This window comes from Pelodiscus sinensis, chromosome 9, assembly GCF_049634645.1.
Source record: "Pelodiscus sinensis isolate JC-2024 chromosome 9, ASM4963464v1, whole genome shotgun sequence".
NCBI classification, from domain to species: domain Eukaryota; kingdom Metazoa; phylum Chordata; order Testudines; family Trionychidae; genus Pelodiscus; species Pelodiscus sinensis.
Genome location: NC_134719.1, coordinates 33671124 through 33681716, shown reverse-complemented (window position 1 = coordinate 33681716; position 10593 = coordinate 33671124). Strand labels below are relative to the sequence as shown.

The following is a 10593-nucleotide window of genomic DNA, read 5'->3' as shown; positions in this document are numbered from 1 at the left end:
CAAATCACGGGCTTCATTTGCAACTGCGGATGACTACATTACCCCCGCTAGTTCGAACTAGCGGGATAGTGTAGACATACCCAAAGAGATTATGCCTCCATCCCTCCCTTAGATAAGCACTTCCACTGAAGTCAGTGGGCAAAATTCAGACTTGCTGTGTGCAGTGACAACTAACTCGATTTGGTCTGTGGGTCTGATCACACTCCCACCACATTCAATAGAAGTCTTTCTCTTGACTTCTATGAAATTTGGTTTGGACCCAAATTGAACATCAGAAAGGCCAAAGCAATGTTTTAAAGTGGAAAACATATTTAATCCACTCATATGAAGACACATGAAAGCAGACGATACTATCTATAGTCTTTTGTTAGTCTCTAAGGGCTTGTCTAGACTACGCTGAAGTTTTGAAAGAGGATATGCAAATTCCCATAGAATTCCTACAGGAATTTGCATATCTTCTTCCGATCTCACTTTTGAAAGCGGAACTTTCGAAAGTGAAAGTAGTCGGGACGTGATTTTTTTGGCAACCCCCCCTTTTTCCAAAAGCCGCGTAAACCTCATTTTTTGAGGAAGAACAGCTTTTCGAAAAAGGGGGGGGGGGCTTGCAGAAAAAAACGCATCCTGACTACTTTCACTTGTGAAAGCTCTGCTTTCGAAAGTGAGATCGGAATTTGCATATCCTCTTTGCATAAAACTTCCGCGTAGTAAAGACATAGCCTTAGGTGCTACAGGACCACTCTTTTTTTAAGTTACAGACTAACAGAGCTACCCCTCTGTGAATATTTTATTCATGTTCAAACAACTCAAATTTGAACTTTAACTATCAAAAAATGTTGACATTTTTCATGGAACTAAGCATAAAAAATTACTGTCTTACATTAATGTTTCTGTGATGGTACTAAATGTTAAAAATAGGAAGTTAAAAAAGAATTGTCAGCTCAACCTTAATTATAGCATCACTGCAAGGACTCTTACATTTTACACAGAAAATGCATTTATTACTTTTACATGCAGTAGAATGTGTTTATTAGAATACTTTTCTAATTATTTCCATTCATGCTGATATAAATCACTTTCAAATCCTAGAACAGTGATAGAAATGTAGCCGTGTTAGTCTGGGGTAGCTGAAGCAAAATGCAGGACAATGTAGCACTTTAAAGACTAACAAGATGGTTTATTAGATGATGAGCTTTCGTGGGCCAGACCCACTTCCTCAGATCAAATAGTGGAAGAAAATAGTCACAACCATATATACCAAAGGATACAATTAAAAAAATGAACACATATGAAAAGGACAAATCACATTTCAAACTCCATCTTCTAGTGGTGAGAGTATTTCCAGATAGACCTGTTCACCATGCAATACAACAGGAAGTGTCTGCAGTTTTGCTCCTTCTTGAATCACAATCCAAGTTTCATCATGAAGGCACTCCTCCTCTTGTGGGGGGGGGGGGAACCACTTCCTGTTTTTCTCATTCACAATGTGTTCCTTCCCATTCCTCTTGTTCACAAGGTGCTCCTCAAAGTATAGATTGATGAAGTTTTGGCGATGTTAATAGCTTCAGCCTGGCCCTGCCAGGACTGGTACACACATTCCTCCTGGAAATGCCTGTGGAAGCCCTGATCATCTTGCTACTCTTCCTGGACTTGTTAACTCTGGATCACAACCATCTCCAGCACCTCAAATTTTCTCATCTCACAGCATGGAAGTTTCTTGACTGAACTTGATGGGGCTCTCCTGTTTGGACCAATCAGACAAGTCCTTCTTGAATGTAGGAAATCCTCCACCAGAGCTACCTACCAAATGGAAGATATTTTCAATCTGGTTGGTGCAACACCTCCCCTCTCCAATGCTTGTGTCCATTTCTTCTATACTGGAGTAACTTCTCCATCTTAAACAGCAGCAGCAGACCCATGTTGTCAATAAAGTTTCACATGGCTGCCATTTCTGCCTTCCATCCAGGCATAGAGAGCTGGTTTGTCTTTGCCAATTCTGTGGTCAACAATTTCCTGAATGATCTTGACAGGCTTTATCTGCATGTCCAACTGCCAGTCCCTGCACGGGACCTTAATCTCATCCTGTCCAGGAGGGTCACCTTTTGAACTGCTGGCAACATGCTGTCTGCTCTACCCGCTGTATAAGCTGGCATTTCTGGTAACTATAACCTCAGCCAGAAGAGTGTCTGAGCTCAAGGATCTAACATCAGAGTCTCCCTGCATTGTGTTCTACAGGACAAAGATCAGCTCAGAACCTATTTAGCATTCTTCCCTAAAGTTGTCTCCCAGTTTCATGTCAACATTTTTTCCCCAGTTTTCTACCCTTTCCCACATACATGCAGCTGAGAACAATGTCTTCATCTGCTGGATGTTCACCATGCATTAGCCTTTTACATCAAGTGAGCCAAACCATTCTAGAAAGTCATTCAGTTGTTCACTGCAGTAGCAGACAAAATGAAAAGGCTTCTAATCTCCTCCCAAAGGATTTTGTTATGGATCATGTCCTACCCTGGAGAATGCTATGGTACCTGCCCCTCCACTCACAGTGCACAGGCTCTTTCAGCAATGTACATGGTACACATGCCAACCCAGGAAATATGCAAAGTGGCAACACGGTTCTTCATTTCATACATTTACATCACATTATGCCATTACCAATCAGGCCAGATATGATGTAGCCTTTGTTAGAGCAATACTTAAGTAGGTGCACATTTATGCTCTGACCCTGCCTCCATACTTAGGCTCGGGACTCACCTAATTGGAACTGGCATGAGGAATCACTTGAAGAAGAAAAAATGGTTACCAACCTTGTTGTTTTGAGATGTATTACTCATGTCCATTCCAATACCCACCCTCTTATTACTCTATTGGAGGAAGACAGCAAGAAGAGATGGTGACTCAGATGCCTATATTGAATGCCATAAAGGCGCAACCCTAAAGGACGCCCAGGCCAACCCTAGGAATACCATTAGGGAAAAAATCTTTGAGCTGTCATGCACATGGCATGTGCATCTAATTGGAATGGACATGAACAACACATCTCGAAGAACAACATTTATGAGGTTACTAACCATTTTTTAGTCCTTTGTTATGAAAAAGAGAACATAGTTTAATACAAATATTTATTTGGTCCACCTATATAGAAATCAGAGTTCAGAAATTGAGCTTCCTGGCTAAACATGGATTATGAACACTGCAGTAACAGTGTTCTTCTTCAACTTGTGGAGGAGGGTACCCGGCATCATTCCTGTGTGATTTCCTCTAGCTGACACAGAACTGAATTAATGGGCTCCAGAGGGAGCTTTGTTTAGCTTTTTTAAGGTCCCATCCTGCAAACATGCATGTAAGTAATTTCATTGGGACTACCTGCATGAGTAAAGTTGTTTATGTGTTTAAAGATTAGTGCAACATCAGGCCAGGGAACAGGATGCTAGGCAAAATGGGAAGAATTCTACCACACCTTCCTTTCCCAAATCTATTATCAGATGCCTTATTTTTATTTCTTTTAGAATCTTTTCATATTTGACAGGTTTAAATCCATCTAATGATATATGGCAACTTCTACCACATGTAAGAAGGCAATGGCACATTCATTTTTAGAGGTTAATGGTTTTCTTATTTCACTGAAATCATGGAGAAGGCTGAGCTAAGGAGGCTGAGGGAGCAATATCACAACTGTTTCTCTCAGCCTAGTTCAGTCTTGAGATTTTCCTGCATCTAAAATCTCTTGTGCTTCATTGTTCAGTTTGTAACTTTCATACAACTTCTAGAATTTTCACAGATTTGTATTTGGTAAGCACATGTATTATTCTATTGTTACATGGGTCACTGACCCATGACATTTTGATGTTTGTGAGTTTCTAGTCACATTTCTCCACAACATGCAGGTTTATGACTTTAGTATGTGGTCTCTACGAGCTGGAAAGACTCAAAGCATATGGCAGATCAGATGTTAGGCTTGGGGGAAATCAAAAATTAAACTGTCTTGGAACTGTTGGGAGGCTGCTTTGCTATATATTTTATGTGATTTGTGTGTTTGAGTGCTGGGGGAGATGCCACCTAGGGAAGGGAATCTTAAAAAAAAAAAAAAAAAAAAAAAAAAAAAAAAGCTTTAAAAATGAGCTGTTTGTATTGTTGCTTTAAACTTTAAAGTCTGGTCAGCTACAAGCAGATGTTGCAGACTAAGATGGAAACTTGCCTGAGGCCAGAAGAATTGGAGAGTGTTCTTTCTAATACTGCAGCAAAAAGGGAAAATGTTTTCTGGAATCTAAATGAATTATATACATAAAATGGACACACTTTAACTTTTTTCTTTTTATATTTAGACAGATTAGTGCACAATGGTTATAGTTTTCTAATTTGATTTCAGGAAAATACTTCATTATAAATTCTGACTGAATTCTAAGTAGTTTACCGTGAAATCTTTTATTTTACTCTGCACTGGTAAGGAAGAATTCCAACTATCACACTGGAATAGGAAATATGACTGAGCTTACAATTTACCTCTGGCTGCCTGCCCAGTACTTAGATGATAGAAGGCTAGAATCTTTGAATACACGGTGTGGGTTTTCACATAATTTCATACAACATAGTTTTGATACTCTGAGTCTGTCCAGGACAGACGTTTCTATGATGGTGATAATTGATAAACATATACACATAAGTGGAAGACTGAGGATAATCTTTAATCTGTATGTTTTTATCGTGACCTGATGTCCAGCTCATCATATGATGAAGTGGTTTTTGCCCATGAAAGTTCATAATACTATATATTTTTGTTAGTCTCTAAGTTACCACAGGACTACTTGTTTTTAAATTTACAGGCTAACACAGTACGGTATCCGAGGAAATACTTAAATTATATAAGCACACTTTAAGTCCTGGAAATAGAAAGTAAAACATTAAAGAATATTTTCAAAAAATGGGAACCAAAAAGTTTGTTTATATATAAAAAGAATATATGGAAATTCATAAATCAGTATTTGAGAAAAAAAATGTTTTCATCTATTTATGTATGAGAAAATACGTATTTACAGTAGTTCCCTCTATATTATTTTTGGATGTCATAAAGCTTTGAACCAGTTTATAATTTAGATTGCTTGAGACAATATAGCAATTAATTTGAAGTTTATTATTTCAAAAGAAAGGTTTTAATGGTGAGACAACTGCAATCTACAATATTTTTATGGACCCCCAACTTTTGCAATTAAAATATTTTACTTAATATCTCTTTGATTTTAATAAAATATTCAGAAGTTGATTTCATGTTCAAGCTCAGAAGCACAAATAAATAAATCCCTTCTAAGATTAAATGAAAATATTGTAGATCTTTGCACACATCTCCCAGAGATACTCTACAGATAAACCTAATGAATCTAATCTATCTTTTTTTTTCTAGCGCAGCTATTACTATAGTGTCTTTTACTAATGCATTCAGTATGAAAATCACTGGTCTAAATTCTGCTTTCATGACCACCACTGAAAAAAGGGCTTGTCTACAAATGAAGTTATTCAAGAATAAACTGTTTCTGAATAATTCCATGTATAGACAAGCCCTAAATCTACTGACACCAATTGAGTTACTCCAAATTCACAGATGTGTAACATTAAGCAGAATGTTGTCCTTCCTTATTTCTCCCTCTTATTTCACTGTTAGCACAATTTGTGTGTATTCATGGTTTTCTCTTCAGTTACATACTTCAGGGCAATTTTTCAGGCACTGAATTTGCGTGAAGGCTTTGCAACAAGATGTATTTTCCATTTTGCCCTTAAGAGAATCTGATTAGTCATTCTGATTTCTGGTAGAAAGGAATGCAATAACAGAGGGCATATAGATGAAACAGCTTTGCCACCTGGGGCATGAGAGCGCCATCAGATGAGTGCCTAACATACAAAGGTATAAAAGCCCCCTTTAATAGCTGTTGATGTTCTAGATCAGTTTCTGAACCTATTTTTAAAATAAAGTACCCCTTTAAAAAGTTATAAGTACTCCCAGTACCTACAGTTTTCAGACACATTTTTTTTCTACCATTGCAACATTTTTGGGTGTAAAAAGTACAAAAATTATAAAGCGCTGTAAAACTTAAAACAAAAATTCAGTTTTCTCCAAATTTCAGTTGTGTTGACGTACCTCCCCCCCCCCAGACTTTTCTAGAGTACCCTTGGTTGAGAAACACTGCTCTAAATGCCCCTGAAATGTATAGATGTGCTATAGTTCCCAAGTCCACCTGCCTATTTATAGTAATTACTTGTTTAACATGTGCCCGCTTAACATGTTTCACAATAGCATGATTTTTTTTAGGGAATGTTTCTTGAATAACACGACCATCCCCGAAATAACATGAAAATAATCAAATAGCTGACTACTTTGTGCGGAGGTACAAGTTGGTGAAAACAGTGGTAATAGGCATGAGCGGATGAATACACGTGGTCACAGCGCTCCTCCGCTCACTCACGTGTTTCTTTGTGTTTTAACAAACTGTGGCGACTTGTGTTGCTAGATATCTAATGTTGACATTGATGACCCAGCACCAACAAAAAATTGACTTTACCACCACCACCTGAAACGCAACCCCCACCTCTTCCATTACTTTTAACGGGAAAATTAACCCTGCATGGCACGTTTTCGCTTAGCACGAACATTTTCAGAAATGAATCTCTAGTGTTAAATGAGGAATTACTGTATTTATCCTCAATCCCAGTAGAGCCCAGAAAAAAGGAAACAACAAGGTATCATTTATTCTAGACCCTTCATTAAGTGGGTCATCAGAGAAGGAAAATTTCAGGCATCCCCCGCTTCCAGCAGAAGGAGCAGAGAGAAGGCAGCTCATGCCCAGATCTGTTCTGGCAGCATAGGGCCCGTTTCGGGATCTCATCCCATGCAAGTTCTGCAACTTCCACCCTGCCCCCTAGCTGCCTGCCCCAAAGAGAAGCAAATTTCCACTGCTGACCAGAGCAGTGCCTGAGTCAGGTTGGAAGGAAGCAAGTCACCACCAGAAACACCAAACCCACCCCTCCTTCTGGCGAAGTAGAGGGAAAGAAAACCCACCCCTACATTGCCAGGAGCTGCAATTTTAGAGTCATCCTCGTAATGACTTCGTCTCCCTTTCTAAGCCTAAATGATTTTGAAGGTGACACAAGACGTGATGTTCTGACTGTGTTCTGCTGAGGGGCAATTCAGGCACTACAAGCCAGTGGCGAAGCAGACCCCTCTCAGCACAGCCAGAGCAAGCGCGACCCACACGACAACTCCAGCAAGGGCGAGGAGTCCTTGAACCAAATGGGAGGCGAGCTCATCAATCGATCATTCGATCATCTAGGCAGGCTTGAAAGCCTGAGAGAGGAATGCGATCGATCGATCGGCGCTCTCCGGGAGCCTTCTTCAGGGCGTTCGCGCGTTTTGCCTCTCTTCTTGGTTGACGCCATTTTGTGCGGTGGCGGGAGAGGCAGCCGGACAAGGTGTGGTCCGCTTCCCCTCGTGACGCCGGGTCCGGGGGGGACCGACGTTGGCTGCGCTCGCCAAGCGTGGCCCGAGTGACGTCGCGAGAGCCCGGAGGGCAGAGAGAATTGAAGCTGCTTTCGCACCTCAGAGCAGCCTCAGCCAAGGCTCCTGGCCTGAGTGAGCCTCCTCGAGCTCTCTTGGGCCTCGGGTGGGCGCGCCAGCTGCTCTGGAGCCTGTCGGCTCTGTAGCTCAAGGTCGCTCCGTTGAAGCGCCAGTCCCCCTCCCCCACTCCCTTGATCTTTCAGGGAGACCAGGCTCTCCCGTCGCTTGTGCAGGGGGTGGAGGCCCTTTGGGGTGCGACTTTATGAGAGTTGATCGCAGGAGGAAGGATGGGGCGAGTGTCCAGCGCACGCGGCTTTGGAGAGTTTACACTTCACGCGGAGTCCTGTTCGGAGCAAGCCAGGTTGTAGGTGGCTGCTCTACTGCCCCCGCTAACTAAAAATTGGAGGAGCTGGGTGCAAAGTTGTGCCGGGCTGCCTCGTGGGCAGAGCCAAATTGAGTGTCTGGCAGTGACCATACAGAGTTCGGAGGCCAAAGGGAAGGGCTCATCAATCCCTGCCATTGCTGATTAGTAACTTTAAGCTCCCAACAGTTGGAGCTAAGCCATGTTCCAGGCGAGGCACTAAGGAGTTTCCTAGACTAAACCTAAGGCTATGTCCACACTCGGAAGGTGTGGGAACAAAAGGGCTCTTGACTTGTGAAAGCGGCCAAAAGTGAAAACTGGGGAAGCTGGTTTTTCTGCCTTCTAATTGTCCACATTTCATATCACATTGCTAGCTCCCCTGTTAACGGATACAGAGTAAAAGGATATGGGTAAATGTTCTGTAGTGTAATATGGGAAAGCTTATTTGGATTCGGAGTTCTCTTTTGCCATTCTTAGATGCTGGGGCTCTTGTACATTTCAAAGTAGGAATGCGGAACTCGATGTGCAGCCTGGGGCTAGCAGGTAGTTCCACTGTAGGAGGTGTGCCAGCTTTGACATGTACAAGAGTCCCTAGTGGGGGCTCTTGTGCATTTCAAAGAAGAACTGCCCTCATGGAGCCCACGGTCAGTGGGGGACTCAAAGTTCCCTGCTGACCCGAGGCTTCATGCTGTACTCCTGCTTTGAAATGCCATGAAAAATCTGGGATCAGCTGGGATTTTTAAAGGGGCAGCACCGTACAGAGTGTGGGCTCAGCTGTGCTGTGCTGCCCCTTTGAAGCACTGTCACAACATTTCAAAGGAGCAGCGCTGTGTGGACCCCAGGGTCAATTCTGTGCTGTGCTGTTCTGCGCTGCTCTGAAACACGGAGGCAGTGTTTCAAAGGGGCAGCACTTCATGGAGTCTGGTTACAGACTCCCTGTGGAGCTGCCACTTTGAAGTACCCTTTCTTCCCCCTCCCCATTTGCTGCCTCTATCTGATAGAATAACAGAAGAATATGCTTTCGTGTTTAAAAATAGGAAAGTTTATAGGAATTCATAGTTCTGATTTTTTTCTTAGAAAAAGCTTTGGTGCTGCATATTAACAGAAATAAACAGTTTGTAAAACAAGCAACAGGATCTTTTCTAGGATCAAGTTCCAGTGAGAGACAAGCTTTTGAGCTACACAGAGGTTTTCAGGTCTGGGTCTTCCTTGGAAATACATGAATATTCTGAAATAAAAACATTTTAAAACTAAATTGAGATAGCTTTTCAGTGGATGTAAATGTCTTTACAATATATTTATAGTTGAATTGTAACATTAGCAGAAGCATACATCTGAAAGGTAACCGTGAATCAATGTGTTGCTAAATCTGATTTGAAACATCAAATTGTAAACAGGCCCAAAACATGAACTTGCCTATATTTGTGTACAGTTTCGGGCTCCAATTCTGTGAATATTTGTGCTTTATTTTACTACCGTGAGTCTGAATTCTTTCACATCATCGTATGTTACTTTTGATTTTACCACTGGATTGCCCTTTGGATGATGACTAGGTTAAGTCCCATAATTTTCCCCTTTTGGAGTAGTTTGACAGAGGGATACTTTTGGCTGGCCTCTTGTTTGTTTCTTCACCTACCCAAAAGCATATCTGCCACATTAGGCATAGTCTTAACCCAAATCCAAAACATTTCAGTGGACCTACTCAAAATAGTAAAGTTAAACTATCAAAACAGTAAAAACCCAACTCCACTGAAGTGATTGGGACTGGGATTTTAACCAGTGTAAACACTAAGGCTACGTCTACACTGGCATGAATTTCCAAAAATGCTTTTAATGGAAAAGTTTTCAGTTAAAAGCATTTTCGGAAAAGCGCATCTAGATTGGCAGGATGCTTTTCTGCCTTTTTCACAATCAGGGCTTTTTTGTGGAAAACAGTACTATGCTGTCTACACTGGCCATTTTGCGCAAAAGTCTTTCGGAAAAAGACTTTTGCCCGAACGGGAGCAGCATAGTTTTTCGGAAAAGCACTGATGATTTTACATGAGATCGTCAGTGCTTTTCTGGAAATTCAAGCGGCCAGTGTAGACAGCTGGCAAGTTTTTCTGGAAAAGCAGATGATTTTCCGAAAAAACTTGCCAGTCTAGACACAGCCTAAGGCTATGTCTACACTCACAGGTTCTTGTGTCAGAAGTATGCAAATTAGGTTAAGGGTGGAATATTGCTGAGCCTCATTTGCATACCTAATGAGCTGCCATTTTTGCAGAAGAGGTTCTTGCGCCAAAAGGAGCTGTCTACACTGCTCCTTTTTGTGCAAGAAAAACCCGCTTGCGCAATGCCGTTACTCCTGAAAATAATTGGCGTAATGGCATTGTGTACTGCCCCTTTCTTGCACAAGAAGGGGCAGTATATAGACAGCTCCTTCTGGCCCAAGAACCTCTTCTGCAAAAATGGTGGCTCATTAGGTATGTAAATGAGGTGCCATGATATTCCACGCTTAGCCTTATTTGCATACTTTTGATGCAAGAAGCCGCGAAAGTAGACATAGCCTAAGGATGTTAAGTAGCGAGTAAATGACTATACGATTAGTTGATGAGGGGCTGCTGCGGTTCTGCCATTTAAATGTAGTAGGAGCCGGGTGTACAGGGAGCCTGGCTCCTAATTTAGGCTACATTTACACTACAAGGTTTTTGCG

General features: G+C 41.6%; 1 protein-coding gene across 8 annotated transcripts in view; it reads left to right on the top strand.

Annotated features, from left to right (window-relative positions):
- Nucleotides 1-7356: 7356 nt before the first annotated feature.
- The window catches only part of HFM1 (helicase for meiosis 1), a 155894-nt gene continuing 152657 nt past the window's right edge, over nt 7357-10593 (top strand). For 4 of the 8 annotated variants that reach the window (XM_075936496.1, XM_075936499.1, XM_075936502.1 and 1 more), the window contains exon 1: nt 7357-7455. The gene's annotated coding sequence lies outside the window, so the exon portion shown is untranslated. The other 4 variants (XM_075936497.1, XM_075936495.1, XM_075936498.1 and 1 more) reach the window with 2 other exon arrangements.